The 18,458-nt window shown below is 41.0% G+C and overlaps 1 long non-coding RNA gene across 2 annotated transcripts; it reads right to left on the bottom strand.

Moving 5' to 3' along the window:
• Positions 1–103: 103 nt before the first annotated feature.
• LOC149865629 (uncharacterized) lies at positions 104–15,053 on the bottom strand. 2 transcript variants are annotated; one of them, XR_016441743.1, is made up of 4 exons: positions 14,404–15,053; positions 13,999–14,057; positions 13,708–13,794; positions 104–4,708 (listed from the first exon to the last, which is right to left on the bottom strand). It is a non-coding gene; the product is annotated as an uncharacterized LOC149865629 (long non-coding RNA). The 2 variants fall into 2 exon arrangements; XR_016441742.1 differs by having other exon boundaries at positions 14,605–14,644.
• Positions 15,054–18,458: the final 3,405 nt, after the last annotated feature.

Consider the following 18,458-nt stretch of genomic DNA (forward strand, 5'->3'; position numbering starts at 1 on the left):
CATGGAATTGGGAAGCGGGGGAGGGGCAAAAAGCATTTCCAGAAGAGAGAACAGGGTCCTAATCATCCTAACAGACTCAGTGGTATGTTTCTTCAGCCTGTTTAGAAAAGCAAGCAGCTCTGTTTATCCTAAGTAAAACTTGACATCAGTACCTTTGGTTAGGTGCTGTAGACAACTGCATCTTGATAATCATGGTGTTTATTTTGCAAAGTTTACAATTGAAGAAGTTGTTTTGAAATTGATAAAAACATATATTGCTTGGACAGACAACTGTAACATAACTGAACTTTTTGTCATTTAAGTATTAAACCTGGCTGTTCAGTTTGTTTAATAGCATCAGGTATAAATTAATTGCATGCATCTGACCTTCCATATGCCAAGTAATGCTAAAACAGTTCCAAGTTAATTGTTAGACTGAGCCAGTATCTTCAAAAATAGTAGTAAGAAGACCTCTATGCTGAAGGCATAGTTTAGCCATACCTGAACTAGTTTTCTCTGCTACTAGTAGTAGCCTGGTCTACACTGAGCTGTACTCCATAATAGCGTACAGCTAGACAACTATAAGTACTTGTGGCTAATTTAAAACTGGCTCAGGTAAGTCTATACCCAAGCATACCTTAAATCAGTTTAATTTGATATGAGGCTCAGTGTTTTGCTTTGCTTTGCTTTGTTTTTTAAATAGTAGTTTGTAAAGCTTTTTGTTCTATAGACATGAATTAGAAACAACCTGTAAGCTGGCTAACTGACCTTGGAAATCCTTTCATGTAGGAGAAAATTGTTTCAACTGCAGCAGTTCCCTTTGTTTGCAGAAATGCATCAAAATAGTATTCTGTTGATTAAAACAAAGCAAGTTACATTGCAAGGGAAATAGGAATGATGGAATGGTGAAGGAAATAAGTTAAAAAAAATAGTAGTGCAGAAGATAAAGCTGGACAGTGAAATCATACTTAGCCCTTAGAGTTATGTATTTACAAGACTGGAAGTGGAAAAAGGAAAATAAGCGACTCCTGAAGTATGTAGGTAGAACAACGAAGATTTTTTTTTTTAGCAGCCAGAGATTTTGGAATTAGAGCTGTAAACATCAGGTTGGGAGGAGGAGAGTATTAGGGCCTAAACAGGTTTTTAAATGCTGTAACAGAAAGTAAGGTTTTTAGAACAAGGTTTTCCTTCACATTTTTTATTTCAGTATAGTGTTGATGACAGAAGAAATGAGGTAGGAGTGAAGTAAAGAGATCATCTTTTGGCAGGATGGTGACACTGTCAGTAATAAGTGAAAGGCTTTGGGAAGGGAGATGTTCAATTTGATTTGAAAAAAAGTGGGTGGGTGTTCAGGATTGGATTCAGTGACAAGTTAGAAATGGAGCTGTTAATCTTCTTCATCAGGAATATTTGAAGCCACGTAAAAAAGTCACCCAGAATGGCCTGTTGAGACTTCATGGGAAAAGGAAGCTTCACTAAAAATGACTAGGGGAAGTTCGAGCTTGGAGAAATTGACTGCTTAAAGGCAGGTAGCATAAAAAAGGAGAACCATGGCACTGAAGTAGCAGAGCTGCCTGGCAACCAAAGTGGAATCCACAGCCTTGATTATGTCACTTAGGTCATCCTATTCATATCATTTTGGTGTATAAACTCCAGCAGGCTCATGAGAAAGCCATTAGCTTTCCAAGGAGGAATGTTAATGTGAAAAGCATATCTTAAATTCCATCTCAAATAATTAAACACTGAGTTTTGGTCTGCAGAAGGTACCTGTAATAGGCCAGCCCTCAGGCCTCTCTCCTAGACTTAGGAACCTCTTATGCACACTTTTTTTAAAAGGATCAGGGTAAGTCTTAAAAATGTGATTGGAGGAAGAAGTGCTATGTTTTTCTGTTTCAACAGCTTGATGAGTAGAGCCTGATGTAAAAGACCTGGATTATATGCTCTTCTCAACCTGGGGGGACTTGCCTCCCCTGCCCCGCCATTGGCCCAGGATTGTGCTATAACTTCCTGTGGTACTTATCCTTGCAACTGGGTTACAGGTTGTTCTCCGGTAGAAGCACTTCCTACTCCTCCCATTCAAACTGCCACTTTACTGAGTCCTGGGTATGGCGACCAGAAAAGAAAAATGCCCTCACCACTGGGCTAAAGTTAAGTTTTCTCCCTAGCCTAACAACTCTTTCCCCCTGTACTTGGCTTCAGCAGAAGTTTGGTGGGGAGGAGAGTTCCCACACTGTATTCAGGGAATAGGAACACTCTTCTGGGAAATGGGAGATGTGACCTTGAACCCCCTTTAGGTCTTCTGCCAAGCAGTGCAGCCTACATGAATTTTCAGACTCAGGACAAATTCAGGCTCTCTGTATTTGATGCCATAGTATCTTTTGTGGTTGGCGGGTTCAAGGTTATTACTGAGTTTTAGTTTTGTTTCTGTAGTTTTAAGCAAATTCAACATAAAACTTTCTATTCTTCCTTTTTATGAAAAAGCCATTTCTAGTCCATTTACAAGCAAAAGCAGCCACTCCGGATTTCTAAAAATGTCTGTGCCTGGGACAAAAATTACTGCCTCTTCCCCCACCCCCACCAGTGTGTAGCAGCACTCCCGTATTACTGTGTTGCACATTGCATTACCAAACAAAAAGACCAGGCTACTATCAGCATTCCCTATATTATACAAGGAAGGTTTCTGTTAGGCACTTAATTCCAGGAGAGACTTCCTGGCTGTGAATCCCAAGTGCAAAGAGACACTAAGGTCCCTAGGCACCCTACCCTTAACTTTATTGTTTGAGGCCGTTCCCCGCTCAGCTTACTTAATTTGATCCCATTCTTAGCTAAACCTGTCTAGGAAGTTTAGGTGCTTTGTACTTGAGTAGCCTGTGTAACAAGCTGCCTGGAAGGTCTCAGCTATAGTCATTGCAGTATCCAGATTGTTTTTGTGGGTCTACCCTAGTTTGCTAATGTAAAGAAAATGTCAGCACAGGTGGAGCAGCACTTTTGGTCTAGTGTGCAAATTAATGCCACTCTGATTCGTGTCATAATCACACCTTACCTGTTCATTAAAGGAGTGGTGAGCAGTCCTTAGATGGAAGGCCTCAGTCTTAAGATGCAGTCTTAAGATGCAATGTGGGGGAAGAAAACTGGCTGCAGCAAGCCCTTGGTGGCTTTTTCCCCCAATAGTACAGATCCCTCCTGGCAGGTGTTCTTAGTTGTGGGCGCCGCAAGCACAGCTTGTACCAGAGGGTCTGGCCAGGGCCTAGGCAGGGGGTGGCCTATGTAGTGACAAGGGTTAGACTTTGGAGACAGCCCCTTACAAAGGGATGTCTTATCGTGTGACGAATTTGAACATGATCCCTGGGGAGTAAAGAGAAATCAAGATGGAGACAGCCACATGGTCTGTGCTAGAGGAAGCTCATGCTGTGGTATCATTAAAGGTCTGCTCTCTTTCTCATTCATAGTTGTCGTTGTTCAGTGTGGGATCCAGGTCATTACAGACTAGACACTAGAGCAGGTGTGGGCAAAATATGGCCCATGGGCTGGATCTGGCCTGCCAGGCAATTCCATCCAGGGCCTCTCCCTAAGCCCTCTGCAAGCCGAGCCCTGGACGGCCTCTGCAAGCTGGCCTGGCTCTGGTTGCTAAGCAACCAACCCCCGCCCCAGTCCTGCGCTAGGGGGTGCTAGAGATGACAAGCTTCTTCCTGGCACAGGCTTTTGCTGGTGACTCCATAGCTGTTTCCAGCCTCCCTGCCTGCGAGAGTGGGGATTCAGGTAAGAGCCCCACTGGGCTGTGGCTGGTGACTCCCACTGAGGGCAAGGGGCAGGAGCTCAGGGGGCTGTGTGCTATGGGGCCAGGCTGGCTCCACGCCTGCCACCGTGTGTGGCTGAGGACTGGTGCAGGGGGGGAGCTGCTATCAGGCCGGATGGGACTGACCCTGTTGGCTGCCACCATGTGCAGATCCAGGGACTGGCGCACTCCAGCGACTCCAAGGACTTCTGCCCCCCCCTCCACACACACACACACCATAGTCCCACACATACCCATGGCCCCCCCACCACCACACTCCCAACCCTCCACCATACCTACGCACACACCCAACACTGTCCCACAGCCCCCACCCCAGCCACATGCTCCACAACCACACCCCTCCATACCCAGTCCACCCGCCATAGCCCCACTGCACAAATACCCTCCACACCCCACCATACACGTACACCCCCTTGCCCCCACACAATATACAAAAGTAAGACTGTACTTTGAGCTATTATGTAATCACCTCTAGATACACTGTGTAAATGCACATAAATCAGGACAAAAATATATATATATTTAAAATAAGTTATACTAGATGTTTGATTCTTGTAGTATATTATAGTAGACTCCCGATTTATGTATATATTGCGTTCCTGAGAAACCTCATGTATGTTCAATTTGTGTGATTCGAGGTGAATTTTCCCATAGGAAAAAATAGAAAAGCAAGGGGTTGCGTTCCTTAGACCTCACATGTTTTTAACCAACACATTTATTATGTTACAGAAACATATTGTAACTATATTTATTCAGTTGCATTATAAGAAATGCACCCAAAAATACAAAATAGGCATACAACAATGTTCAGTCCATCTGAGTCTTCATCCAGGAGGAGCTGAGTCCAGGGGACTCGGAAGGGGAGCTGAGTCTTCATCCAGGTCGAACACACCAAAAGATGCCGGTGATATCTCTCAAGTGAGGGTGAATGGCCTGGAGGGAAGTTGTGGGTGAAGCGTAAGGGGTTGAGAGAGCTTTTAACTGAGAGCATTAAGAGGAGATGCTGCTATCACCACAGCGATACTGAGACTGAGCGAGCCTCCAGCATCCTGCTTGGGAGCCCAAGCTGCGCGTAAGTCCATTTGACTCGGTTTGCGCATCTTGCAAGGCGTGTCTTGGGGTGTATTTTTCTGCTTGGGTGTTAATATTAATTCACGTAAACGTGAGACACGGGTAAGTTGAATATATGTACAACAGGGGTCTGCTGTATAAGGTTTTTTCCTGTTTCAAGATGGCAGCACCCTCCCTCCCAAAAGGAGTACTTTTGGGGCAAGGGAAGGACTTCTGGTGGCAAAGGTCGGGGGTTAGGGGGTGGGGCTTCCAGTCCCAAGGTGGCAAGCAGGGGGCAGGGCACCTGTAAAGGAGTGGGCTACCCTTGTGGCCCTCGATAGCTCACCAAACCTAGTTAAGCAGCCCTCCAGCCGAAATAATTGCACAACCCTGCACTAGAGGACAACTGGAGGTCCCTGCCAGCCCTGCTTCTCTGTGATTTCCCCTTCCCTTCCCCCAATGTGCCCCCTTGCCTCAGGCCCGAGACCTGCTCTCACTGCTCAACCCTTCAGTGCTAGCTGGGGGCCTGGCCAAGTCCCTTCCCCTCCTGTTCCCCACTCCCCCCACCCCCTCTCAGCTTCTCTCCAGCCTTCAGCCACTGCAAAGGAAAGGAGGGCTTGCTGTAGTGCTCCCCAGCTTCCGGCTTGGGCAGCTGCAGACATGGCTGCATTTCTGGAATCAAAAATTAATGTCTTCACTTGCTTGCAGGTTCAGTCTGTGCAGGTTAGATTAACTTGCACAAATTGAATCAATTCAGGCACAGGGTTTTTATGTCTGTACTTAGCCGAGACGACAGTCTCCTTGTCAGCTTTTCCAAGCAGGCTTTAACAGCCCCTGAGAAGCATCTGCAAAATTACTCCACTGTTTCCCTTCATACCCTTCCTTAAAACTCTTTGCTAACATGCCTTAACCACACACATTTAACAAACCACAATGATTTGGATGTTGATAAGCTGATGTTCTGGTCTGTTTTGCTGACTAATATTGTCTCACTGTTTTCCTTGTCTTCCCCAGTATGTTATTGTTCACTATCCTTATGGCCTGTAAGCTCTTTAGCCCAAGGACTATCTTTTTCTGTTCTCCTTTTGTTCAGTGTTTAATACAGTAACTCCTGTCCTATGACTGGGACAGTTGGGTATAATGGTAATGCACATTATTTAATTCACCTACCTTGGATACCTTCAAGAACTATTTGGATGCTTATCTTGCTGGGGCCATCTGACCCCAGCTGACTTCCTGCCCTTTGGGCAGGAGGCTGGACCTGATTATCTGGCAAGGTCCCTTCAAGCCCTAATGTCTATGAAATCTGTGAAGCCAGTCCAAGCTGAATTTTGTATTAGTCCACAAACGAAAAGGAGTTTGATCCATCACCCAAAATAATTGCCTTTGAGGGCTACTTCATCAGCATTGCTCTACAAGTTCAGTAAAGGCAAGTTTGCAATGGTGTGCCTAGATATAGGTTTGTCTTACAGGTGATGTCCATACTGTTTTCACGTAGATTGTGTAATGTAAATTTACCATTTCATAGATTTCATAGACATTACGGCTAGAAAGGCCTGACTGTCCCAGTCATAGGACAGGAACTACTGTATTAAACACTGAACAAAAGAAGAACAGAAGAAGATAGTTCTTGGGCTAAAGAGCTTACAGGACACAAGGACAGTGAACACTAACAGACTGGGGAGGACACGGAAAACAGTGAGACAATATTTAATCCTCTGCACTTTTTGGGAGATGGGGTGATCTCATAAAGCATGTTAATCTTGTATCAGTAATACAAATAGAACTTCATATTTATTCTCTCACATTATTTTGATAATGCTGACTAGAAATCCAGTCAAGAATCAAAGCATCATTATGCTTGCCTACTGTATAAACAAGGATTATATTTCCTGCTCCAGGAAGTATACAAACTATGGTGGGTATCAGAATAGACATTTTTGGGGTGGGTTTGGTTAATCAGGGTTAGTTTGGGGGTGGTTTTGTTTTTTTTTTTCCCCAAAAGCTAAAAAGCTTAAATATATATATTTTTAGAGGTCAAGAATGACAGACTAGCAAGCCTTTAAGTAGAATTTGGTCATACAGCCGGTCAGTAGCAGAGTAAGGCAAGGAATCCAGCTCTCCTGATGCCCGGTCCACTGATTTCTTCACAAAATCAGAGTGCCTCTGTGCCCAAATACTTTCCCATCTACTACTCCTTGAGCATGTCTACTTTTCTTCTGTTAGATCAGGGGTTGTCAACTGGGGTTATGCATACCCCTGGGGCTACTTGGGAAGGCCCCAGGGGGTACGTGGCAGCATTTTGTGCCCCTTTCAGCACTGGAACTTCTGGTTTTGCTGCCATGCGCTGCCGACACTTCCGATTTGGCTGCCGTGCCCCCTCCCCCCATCGTCGATTGGTTGCTGGGGCTCTTCCCCTGGCCCCAGCCACCAAGGATACACAGACCAAACAAGGTTGAAAGCCCCTGTGTTAGATCTTCTTTACCTCCAAGTAGTGGGGACATGAAGCGGCCACTGTATAACTGCACTCAGCACACCACACGCTTCTGTCAGAGAAAGGACTTATTCAGCGGCAAATTTCTTGTGCAAAGGAAACTATTCTTAAACCACATTTTAAGTAGCCTTCCTTTAGGAATGGCAGCACTATAGGCCTTGCCTCTACTACCATGTCCTGCTTTGGACCCTACACTTCAAGAAAGATGTGAACAAATTAAATTCTTCAAAGTGACAAAAATGATTAGCCACCTGGGAAATGTGACCTATGAGGAACAGCTGAAAGAACTAGAATTATTTAGTCTGGAGAAGACAAGACTGAGGAAAGATGCGATAACATCAAATACCTAAAAGAGTAATTATGTGAAGGATAGAGAGAGATTATTCTCTGTGGTTGCAGGTGACAGAACCAGTAGCAGTGGTCTTGAATTGCAGAGGAAAATCTATGTTGGATATTGGGAAGAATTTTTGCAGTATAAGAGCAGTTAAGAATTGAACTAGATGACCCAAAGAGGTTGTAGAATCTCCAACCTTGAACGTTTCTAAGAGCCGGAGAGATAAAAAAGTTTAAATGGCATGGTTTAGTCAGGGATGGTCTTGCCTTGGGCAAGGGTTTAGATGAGAGAATTTCCTAAGGTCCTTCCAACTTTTCTGTTTTTATAAATCTAATGAATAAATTCCGCTGTAGTTTATATCACACTGTTTCAGCTAAGTATCTTCTGGCATGTTTTTCACCTTTTCTGTTACAGTGATGTAAATGCTAGTGTTACCAACCCTAAACCTTCATAAAATCTATTAAATAGATACTGAAAATCATGATTGATCTAAAATCATGAGACTAAATAAATACATTTGAGTTTTCTTAGCTTGTCTACAGGTGTTTTGAACTTTGGAAGGCAGTATCACATTTTCAAGCCTTGCAATTATGAGAGCTCTACATTTAAATAAAATTATTAACAGTCAGTCCCAAGGCGACACTAACTGTTGGGGCACCTTTGATATAGCCTTAACTTTCCTTCGTTGTTCCCAGTCTTTCGCAATCTTTGTCCAATCAGTTTTAATCTCATCCAGTCTTTGATGTTAATGGTCCAGCTTGTCCTACGTCTTCATCTTCTTTGTCCATCCACAGCACCCTGCAGGATGGTGTTGGCAAGGGTGCCAGGCCTTCTTGTTACATGCCCAAACCACTGTATCTTTCTTCTTATGATTTCAAATAAAGGTTTATATCTGCCAACTTTTTGTCCCATTTGATCTTTCACAGATTCGCTTGTTCTATGTGCAGTGTAGGGTACGTAAGTCTTGGGAAGCACCACATTTCAAAGGTCTCAGTTCCTTTTTCCAGTGCCCTAGTGAGTGTTTGGTTCTCGCAGCCATAGAGAGTTGTTGAAATGACAACAGCATATAGTAGATGGTGTTTTGTTTCCATTGTGATGTTGCTGCTAGTCCAGATGTCCTTTAGCTTTGCTAGCTGTCCAATAGCAATGACTATTGTCTTTATACAGAAAACCTATACTTCTGTCATGGTTGCTTCGAGGTATTTAAAGTGTGTTAATTTTTCTAGTTTCTCATTACTATTTTTTACTGAGACATCATCATTTCTGTTGGCTGAAGCTATCATTACTTTGCTCTCCTCTGCCCTAATTACCATTCTCTATCTCTGTAGCTTTATGCAGTCTTTCTGTTATTTCCTTAAGCTCTTTTGCAGTTCCAGCTATTAGATCAATGTCGTCGGCAAAACAAAGGTTGCTAACTTTGCGTCCTTCAAATGACAGTGTCCAACAGCGTCAGTGTCAAATAAAAGTGTAGAGTATCTTAAATTCTTATACACTCACTAGACTCCAGGAGTCCAGCCTCTGCTCTCTGTATTATTTTTTAAAATGTGGTTGGTTGAGGAAAACCTTGTGATTTTCTGATTTAAGGCTCCATGGGGGCCTTAATTAGGCCTTCCTTGCTCCAGAATTTGAACAAAGAAAGTACAAATACCATTTCCCTTGAAATCCAGGTGGTTACTGAGTAAGTACTGAAGCTGCCAGAACAAGGGTGTTGTGGGCTCTGTTATCCACAGTAATCTATCAGAACTGTGTACGTCCACCAGGGCCTCAACCTAGGAAACTAAAACTAGACAGCTAGTCAGCAGCATCCAGTTTAGAGAATATAAAGAGAATATAAATGTTTCAATTCCATTTTACTTACATATGAGAATACTTTTTAATGGAGGATTTACAGATCTGAGGGATAATAAACACCTCTTCCCAGCTCTATATGTCATAATATTAAGCAAGGCTATCTCCACTACTTCCTTCACAAGCCAATGTGCTCTACAAATTCTTTCAAAACTACAACTTAAGATTGCATTTTTGTATGAGATAGGGAAGTGAGAAAAGTGATCAGTTGACTTATGCAGGGGGTTGGACTTGATAATCTGCTGAGGTCCCTTCCAACCCTAATATCTATGAATCTATAAAGACAGGAAAAATAAATAGAAATAAATAGATAAAAACGGATGGTGTTCCAGATTTCAGGGGGAAAAATCCATTCATTGCACAGTGTTCAAACTTAACATGAACAGAAAATGCCTCCTAGATATATCTGATTTTGTGTTGAAGTTATATACACAGATGGCATTTGAAAAAGCAGTTGACAAAACAAGCATTCAGACAGAATTATAACATTGGAGTTGTTGTTAAGGAAGGAAGAAAAATTTTAGCAGGAGCTATCTAATGTGGCTGCAGTCACTCCCATGCTTTTTGTGCATGGCAAATATTATTACACAGCTGTTTTCCCCATACAGAGATTTACAGCTGTGAGCCATATAGAATTATAAGCAGTTTATCTCTATAATGTGTTGTTTCAGTATGTCACTCTGCAGACTTTCACAGCTTTCCTTTTTAAACCAATAGAGGGTACTCTTAAACTACAACTGCTATGAAGACATTGTGCTTGCTATGGTGAGCCAGCATTTGAAGCGCACTGCAATACAAAAGAAGATCAGGAGAAGTAACTTTAACCTTTTAATGACAATGTCTTTCAACTACAGCAAAGTAAAAATAATATGCAGTGTATACATTTCCCATAAGCACAGAGGAGAAAAGGAATCCTCAGGGTCACCCAAAATGCCAAACTAATATGATCATTCTGAGGGTGTGCACTTTTATGTAAAGGCTGAATATTATACATGCAGGTAGCCCAGCTGACTTTATGCAGCTACTAGCACATAAGATTAAGCTTCTGCAAAAGAGTTTGTAGGCTCAGGGTTCATAGATATTTATAGAAAAGTAAATTACTAAAACAAATACAGTTCTTTTAGTATGAATTAAGTAATGGTTTCTAGCCTAAAAAGGAAGTGATAGAGTAACACGTCTGTATATCTTCTTAGGAATGTAATACAAAGGAGTGATTAATGCCACAAAATTTCAAAGCTATCCCAAAAGCATTTGTTATGTACCTGTTGCACTTTATATCAGGCTACAAACAAGCAATTCACTGTGCTTGAAAGGATTTAATAGATCCAAGAATAAATTGTACATTTGTTTTTAAACTTTCAAGTTATTTCTCTATGCACCTAGTGTTTTTATATTGCTACTTCACTATACAAAAATAATTTATTTAATTAAAAGTATGAAAGTTTTGCCCTCTGTACTCTGCAACTGCAAGTCCCTGTCCCCACCAACCAATTGTACTCAGCATCAAATCCTGTTTTTATTATTGGCAGTTTAAGTCTCTACAAATTGGAAGCAGAGTGATAAGGCAACCAGAAACACCTGGACCTCTTCATGATTCTTATTGGCACTTCTGGGGATCCCCAAATTATTAAAGTGCTAAGACTAATAGACCCACTTTTATGGTCAATATGCAGTCCAACACTACCTGTGTAAAATGTGCTATTATAGAAGCTGGTGGCTCATTAGGAGCAAAATAACATTGTTTTCTACTGTAGTCCTTGCCTTGACACTTCAGCCAGTTAACCGTTTTTTTCTTCTCAAAACTTTCTATGGATGCTGTGGTGAAGACCAAATGCAGTATAGTTGCATTGTGGGCTGTACATTTGCCATAGGAGCTTTGATTTCATTTTTTTATAAATTGGCTATTACAAAAGATTAGGGACTGCTCAAGAAGGAATTAGTGGCTCTGATATAGACCAGGCTGTGCATGTTTGGACTGCATGGTGAGAAAGGTGAGATCATTCATTTATTACTTAGAGATTTTTCATTTTCCAAATATTGCTCACTTTAAACATGATATTCACTTTTTAACTGCTCTGTGCCATTCCTATGGATACCACAAACAATACTTTAAAATGTACATTATCATTATAGTTGTTGTTAACACAAACATCATTCACATTCCATTTGAGGTAGGGGACTTGTCTACAATTTGAAATCTTCATGCTTTATCTTTGTATAGATTTCATGCTAACTTTTAGATGCTAGCTTCTAAAAGTTAAATCCAAGCAAATGCATACAGTAAAGCAGATGCTTAACTTTAAGATGGTAAACAGTCCTGCTGCCTTCAGTACAACTGCTTTTGCAGTTAAATTTAACATGCACAACTTTTTTAGCAGTGATAGTGTTCTCAGGTAGCAGCTAAAGGGTCATGTTAGAGAGAGACACTAATGTACAGTGGCTGAAATACTTCAGTCTAGAGGACACACTTCCACAGAACACTTCCCGTGTTGTATTTAGAATATGTACTCCAAATCCAGAACAGGGATGTGAACTTCTGTGATTGTTAACAGTAATGTAAAAACCTGCCAGTTTCATAATAGTCAGTATATAAACAAGAAAATAAGTTACTCCTGAAGAATTCTCTTCCATTACTCTAAAAATGTATATTTGCCAGGGAAATGATCCTCAGTCATATTGCAATCTCACTATTGGCTTAGGTTTTTCATTATGATAATATTTGGACTTTGCATAACGTAAAATAAGAACAGTGTTTACATGAGTAAGGAGTACAGTACTGGAAAGATGCAATTATATGAGTTAATGTTCCTTGAATAGCAGCTGAATAAACTTCCATGGGAAATTTAATTTATTTATGAACTGAGTTAAATGGTTCCAGGAAAATCTTGTGCTGTGAAAAAAGTCTGGCTATTCCCTGGGGTACAAGGAATATTTATCATGGGATCACGATATCAGTGTTTGCCAGTGAAAAGATGGAAGTGCCATGCTTATTCTTAGTCCCTGTGTTTACAAGCAGAAAGAAAAACAAAAAGCACCATGTTGGTTACTCAAGCTGTTGTATACAAGGTCCTGGGAAAGCCTTAAAAAGCATTACAGTTCTTAGTGGCAGATTGAGTAATGAGATGACAGGGATTCAGAGGAATGTCATTAACAGCTGTGAGAAGTGGCTTATGTTGAGTCTGAGTAATTACAAACACTTCATCTTCGAAGGGTGTCACTTTCTAAATATGCAGGAATTGAATAATTTTCCTGATAGAGTGGGCCAGACTCCAAGATGATTTATCCCCCAGAGAGACCTTTAAAGTCAATGGGATTATAGAGAACTCTCTCAAATGAAGTTACAAGACAGAATCAGAGATCTGGATTCTACTTGTTCCTCTGCCACAAAGTTCTCATGTGACTTTTGGCTAGTCACATCAAGTCTCTCTGCCTCAGTTTTCCCAGTCTATAGTCATCCTTACTTTTGACCTACTTAGAAAAGGGCTAGCAGTGTTTCAGTCCCTGACAGTTACCCCAAGACTGGGGTATCCTCTAATGAGAATGGTGAAATTACTTCTATAGCAAGTACTCTGTACTAGGGCGAGGAGGTCTGGGAAAGGGGAGCATTAGATTTATCATTGTTTTAGATAATCCTCAGCTGCCATAGTGACCTCTTGGGACTACTACCAACTAATTTAATTTACAGTGGCATTCATTGTTTTCCTAATTTATTCTGGGGATCAAGCCAAGCACACTGTAGCTACAGGACTTAAAACCACCTTTGCATACTCCTCTAAATTGGGCCATATAATCCTGCACCAGAACCAAAGCTTTAAGTCTTTATGTGAACAGATGGAAATATTTTTTCTAGTTCTTACAAATGCTGTGATATCTAAATCATTAATATTTGAGTGGAACACTCAAGCTACCAGAAGTCGTGTATGAACAGTAAAATAGCTACAGAAGTTCAGTTATTGTGTGCATGGAATAGGGGCATATATGTGATATCAGTTCAAACCAAATTGAGAATTAATGTGGATTTTGTAAGGATATAAGGATGATTCTCTTTTTTTTTGGCAAGAACTTGTGCAAATGCACCCATGGCAGAAAAGATGCTTTTGATTATACAAGGATTGGTCATATGTTCATAGCTGGAATTTACATAGCCCCTTGTTCAGGGAATTGGCAATTTGCTGTATTCCCATAGTAGTAATAAAATATACTTACAGCAGAGATGACAAAAATCCATGAGAAATGTGCAAACACGTGCTCCCTACTCCTCTCCCAAATGGAAACTTCTGTATTCTTCCTTTTCTGAAACACAGTTTTTAATGAAAACAAAGCTTGTTGGAATCTGGCATTAGTTCCTCTTCCTTAGCAAAAAAATCTATTTTTTTCTTGAGAAGTTGTGTTAAGAAATACCAAACTTCATGAAATTGATTTATGAAATACCCAGCTTTGATGGCAACTGATGAATATTTGGATGACAAGTGATTAAGTATTTGCGCAAATACTTACTTCTGCTACAAGGGTCCTGAGGATAGTTTTCAGAAAGCAGGCTCGCATGTACCGGACCCCTTAAATTAGAAATTGATTCTCAGAATATTGACTAGAGAAAATTGTTCAATCCAGACAAAAATTAACATTTATTTTTCTATTTACAAACAGTAATGTGTTACATATAGATGGCCCCTTGCATTCTCAGAGCATTGTACAAACACTTACCTAATTAGTAGGATTTGTTCATATGCACAGTGACAACAGGTGTCAAATAATGGCTTCCAAAACCAACTGATTTTCAGTGATATTGATTAAGCAATGGTGATTTTTTTTCCTCTATAGATAATTCCCAGACACTCCCTCCCCCGCCCCCCTTATCCAAACTGCAGCATTCCTTCTACAGCATTTTCTCCTTGAATTCACCTGCAGCCACTTCACAGCCTTCTTGAAGCCTTTGCAATTTTTGCTCTTTCCACTCCCAGTCTCAGCATACCTTTCTCAAGTCCTTATCAAAGTCCCTCCAGGGACATCACCTGCTACACTTATTCCCCCTCCCCATGCAACTCCTTGAAAACTCCCAAACATGCAACAACTTGGAATATATGTAATTTAGAAGTCACAAACCAGGCTATACAGTGTTAGAGCTTGATAGTTCATCCACTGGTATAAAGGGGAGTTTGGTCTATTGATTTTAATTACTGCAGGATTGAGCCCTTGGGCACATAGCAAGTAAGAAAAATAATGTGGACAAAGTCCATCTGCTCTACTAAAGGACTGATTTATAACCTTCACTGGAACTTACAAGGATGACAGGGAAAGAGCAGGGAGAAACAGGAATATTTTAATAAGCAACTTCCACAAAAAAACAAACTGTTCCATTGTCCTTAGGGTGTGAACTTGCATGTGCAAAAGCAAGTAATCTTGAAGAAAGGAGCAAGGGGGGACACTTTTTGCTTTCCCATTTAAACAAAAAGACTTTATCAGAACTATAGTGCAACACAGCAGGCTGTGTAAGAACCTTTATTGTCCCTTTCTTTGCCCCCTCAGAAATTAGTTCACTTTCTGTTTTGCGGTTTTCCTGGTTATGTTGTATGCCTACGTGATTGAATCAGCTTGGCATGGGCTATGGAAGAAAGTACTTTCTTTGCTGTTAACTGCTACAGAACCCTTTCTTTTTATAAAGCTGGAACATTATATAAACACAGAAATTACACAAATTTAATTTAATGAAATGGTGCAAAACTCTGTTTGGATATTCTTGTTTAAATGCCTGCTTAAATCTTACTCCCTTAAGTGTTTAAAGGGGACTTAAATAATATTAACCTAATCTATATTGATGAAGGTTAAACACGTTTTGATATAATTAAATACATTTAAAATTATGCCCTTGCTTAACCTAATGTGACTTTGTCCTTTTCTTATGACTTTTCTAGACCCGTGCAGAATCTAGTTTTTGAGCTACTAATAACGGGAAAAGCCAATTTCCACACACAGTGTCCAGCAGGATAGTAAATGAGAATGAGGTCCAGGAAGTGGTATAAAATCAAAAGCTCTGGAGAAGGAAGCTTGTAAAAGAAGAGCTGTTTTAAAGCTAGCTACTCAAACTTAGGGTAAGAGTCTTATACTGGCTAGCTGAACTGAGGTTTTGTTTTGTTTCTTTTTCTTTAAAGCATTATTGGTTGGTGATGCTGTCATTTTAAAGCAACCTTTGTTGTTTAGTCCAGGGTAAGGGCCATAGGTTTCTTCATTACATAAAAAGCCTAGGCGCATAACTTAAATATATATTAAATAAGGGTCCATTTACCCTATTTAAGCTGCAGCATCAGTTTTGGGGGAAGTGGGGTGGTTTCTTTCTTTCAATATGACAGGCACGGACTCTTTGGGCGGGATCCATAAATGTCTAACTTCTCCATTAAGATACTGAGCCAGAAAGAGACAGGTAAAATGACTATTGCCTAGCACATAGACTATTGAGCAATCCATTTTCTGAGCAACCAGTGACCTGTGGGCCTCCTGGCCCTCCCCACTACACAAGCCATGGGTCCCAGAACCTCCTGTTGCACTGGCCCCCTGGGTTCCCCTGCCTCAGGCTCTTGGGGACTTCCTGCTTCTGTGCCACCCTAGGGACAGGGACAGGAACAGGAAATGGAAATTGGAGAAAAAAGCAGGAACCCAGAGATCCCAGCCACTGCAACAGCAGGAGCAACTGGGGAAGCTGTACCTGGGTGGTGGCTCGCTAGCTGCCAGCTAGTCTGCCCTGACCTAGCAGTTTGGAGTAAGTACCTGGGATAAGGGAAACCTGGTTTTTAGTCCCTGCTCCAATGAATATTTAGTCAATACACTATGGAACAATCTCATCAGGTGAAACCAGAGACTGGTCAACCTCAGGTCTCCTATAGCTTGGTGGCATTCTTTTAAGAGATGTAGGTTCAAGTCCCATGAGGCAGGGTGTGTCTACACATTCATTAATGTGCAGTAATTATTGTGCATTTATTTTAGTACTTGCTTAATGAAGTACTAACTAAATGCATAGTAACTAGTTACTGCACAGTAGCGCTGGTGCATGGATTTTTGCACCAATTACTGTGTAGTAGCTTAAGAACACTGTGTGGTAATATATTAGCATGGTTTTTGACCAGCACGCTACTGCACAGTGTTATTAGGCTATTGTGCAGTGAGCATCTTGTGTAGATGTGCCTGCAGAGGAGGAAACTGAACACCTGGGTCTCACATCCTGAGTGATCCATCTTCCTCAGGCTTCTCACTGAGCGTAAGCTAGAGGCTTAACCCTAAAGGAGGGTTCATGGCTGAGAATCTCAAAAGGAGGAACAGGCCTCTCTGCAGTTTGGGTAAGGGTCATAGGTTTCCATGCATTACATACTGAATCTAGGCACATAACTCTAAAGATTGTTTTTAAATTGGGAGAGTTGCACATAACTTAAGGTTTAGGAGCCTAATACGGTTTAAGGCAACTTATTTGTGACTGCCCCTTCTGTGCCTCAGTTAATGTGTTTCTTTTAAAGAAGAATAACAGTTTAACCTAGGGTAAATATCAACTAATGATTTATTCTTGCCTGCCCATGTGCGAGCAAAGGTATCATCTAAGGAATGAATGTTTGCCACATCTATGTGAACAACAAACACTCCCACTGATGTACCCATTCAGCAAATAATGGGGACAGAGACAAACTGAACAGCACTTAAGGGTCAAAAAACTGTTTTGGACACATTCAGCCACGCCTTTGGGCTTGATCCTGCAAGGCGCTGACCTCTCCTGCAAAGTACTGGTCTCCCAGGGGAATCAAGAGTTAACAGCACTGTTCCCTACCACGACCTTCAGAGGAGAATCATGAGGCTTAATTCACTAGCACATGTGTGATGCTGGTGAGGTGACACTGTTGGATGAAAGAAATGTTACACAGTGTTGAAATGAGTGGACAGTAAGCTTAAATGCTTAGCCAAAACATGTTACCCTACTGAGCTATAGTAAAAGCAGAGAACAATTTACGTAGCTGTTTTTAAGCACAATTAGTTTAATATTTTTGCACAGGAGGTTATATTCCATCAGAAGAAAAAATGCTAATTTTGCTGCTGTAAATTTACTGATACTTGGCTTAAGTTTTGTATATCAGTAGCTTAATATTGAGTCCAAATATTAGATAGTGACAAGCTGAGATGTAATACTAAGCAGGTCTGAGCAAGCAAAACAACAGTTCCTTTCTGTCTTAACAGTATTTAGAGCCTTTGTCTCACAATTAAAGCCTGAATTGATCTATACTTTTAACAAAAATTATGGCATGATGGGAGTACAATGGTATAAGACAGGCTTGCCAGTGGAGTACTGCACCACTCTTGAATGCATGCCATGTAGGGGAAAGGTACAAATGGGGCTGGATGCAAAGCAGCTGAGATTTTAGGTTCAGCATATATTTTTCAAGCAGATCTGCATTGCAGTTTCACCTAGAGAAGGAGGAAGAGAAAATCAGGTTCTTTTTTTCATCTTGGCAGTAGATCTTTTGGCACACTGAGAGACTGACAGGCAGTGGATAGCAACCAAATTTTGTGTGTCTATTCAAATACCCTTGTGGATTAGAGAGAAAAAAGGTTTAAATTATCCACATATTTTTCTCATTTTAAACACACTGTACTTTCTTTTGTATTCCCAATTAGAGGCTAAACAAGCAGACTGTGAAAAACATACTTGTGTAAGAAAGGTATAAAAAGGACCAATGCCTTATTCTGAATCTTTTTATATAATTAACTTCTTAGTTTGCAGATCTGACTTCTATTCTGAACTTTTGTCCTTTGGATGCTGGAACATACCGATCTACTCTAGTGGAAGGATTTTTAGCATTATGTAACTTAGGGTTGGTGGGATTCTTCTGTTTTAACATCCAGGAAAGGTGGTCAGTCAAGAGTTCAATTTATGACAGTTACAGTGTACAATACTATACTCTGCTGCTGTGTATAGTTTTTAA

Source organism: Crocodylus siamensis, chromosome 4 (genome assembly GCF_052110815.1).
Source record: "Crocodylus siamensis isolate JL-2025a chromosome 4, ASM5211081v1, whole genome shotgun sequence".
Taxonomy (NCBI): domain Eukaryota; kingdom Metazoa; phylum Chordata; order Crocodylia; family Crocodylidae; genus Crocodylus; species Crocodylus siamensis.